Source organism: Tamandua tetradactyla, chromosome 17 (genome assembly GCF_023851605.1).
Source record: "Tamandua tetradactyla isolate mTamTet1 chromosome 17, mTamTet1.pri, whole genome shotgun sequence".
Taxonomy (NCBI): domain Eukaryota; kingdom Metazoa; phylum Chordata; class Mammalia; order Pilosa; family Myrmecophagidae; genus Tamandua; species Tamandua tetradactyla.
In genome coordinates, this window is record NC_135343.1 from 81,148,407 (window position 1) to 81,149,694 (window position 1,288).

General features: G+C 41.8%; 1 non-coding gene across 1 annotated transcript; it reads right to left on the bottom strand.

Annotated features, from left to right (window-relative positions):
- Positions 1 to 806: 806 nt before the first annotated feature.
- Positions 807 to 1,010, bottom strand: LOC143661811 (small nucleolar RNA SNORA73 family). The gene has a single exon (XR_013164857.1). It is a non-coding gene; the product is annotated as a small nucleolar RNA SNORA73 family (small nucleolar RNA).
- Between the last annotated feature and the right edge of the window lie 278 nt (positions 1,011 to 1,288).

Consider the following 1,288-nt stretch of genomic DNA (forward strand, 5'->3'; position numbering starts at 1 on the left):
TGAAGTACTTAGGGGTTCAGGAGTGTGGGTCATGATGGAACACTCCCATAAATGTAGAGGTCAAATTATTTCATCTTTGAGAAGGAAGCACAATTCTTAGAATACTTTATTCAATGTTTAGAAAGAGATTATTTCAGATTTGGGGACACTGCCTCAACCCACTTACCTAGTGTGCTGGTTTGAAAGGATTACATACCCTAGAAAGGCCACAGTTTAATTCTGATCCCATCATGTGGAAGCAACCTATTCTTTTAATCCCTATTCAGTACTATAGGTTGGAAACTGGATTAGATTATCTTTAGGGAGATGTGACTCACCCAGTCGTGGGTATTAACCTTGGATTAGAGGGAGATGTGACTCCACTCATTCCAGGTGGGTCTTGATAAGTTTATTGGAATCCTTTTTTTTATGTCAAAAACATCTTTATTTTAATTCATATATACATTAGTTTAATATTTTGTTCTCAAAGCGATTTCAATGCATGGGTTATACATAGTACATTAGAAATTAAAACTGGTATAAAGTTCTCTAACATGGGTTTGCATTTGTATTTCTAACCAATTCCCAAACCCTTCAAGACAGTATAGTTCAAGTATTTGCCAACTCCTGCCCAAAGGTCTTACTCCTCTTCTCTCCACAAATTGTTGGGCTATTTGGAATTCACAAATCTTTGGGCTGTTTGGAATTCTGTAAAACAAAGGTACAATATGTTTCATGTAAGCCACAAATAGATTAAAATGAACTAAAGCCATTTCTCTTGGACGTGTAGTAAACGGAATATGGATCTATATTAGGATGCTCTGGAGGGCTGTTTCCTGCATGGTTTGTCTCCTCAGTCATTGCCCACCAGACTCTGAGAAGCTATAGGAAGATGCAGGCACAGGCTCAAGGACTGGCTTGATCTCCAACATTGTGGAAAGGGACTGCACATCACTGGGCAGGGACCTATGCTCCCCGGTGCCACTTGGACAGAGCCCCGGGAGAGTGACCTCCCAGGGTATCCACGTTGGATGCTGGAATCCTTTTAAAGGGAAGCATTTTGGAGAATGATGAGAATGATGGGAAAGCAGCAGAACCATGTAAACCACAGAGCCCATGCAGCCAGAGACCTTTAGAGATGAAGAGGGAAAATGCCCCTGGGGGAGCGTCAGGAAACAAGATGCCTGGAGAGAAAGCTAGTGGATGTTGCCATGTTCACCATCTGCCTTTCCCAGTTGAAAGAGAAACCTTGAACTTCATCAGCCTTTCTTGAGTGAAGGTAACCTCTCATGGGTGCGTTAATTGGAAC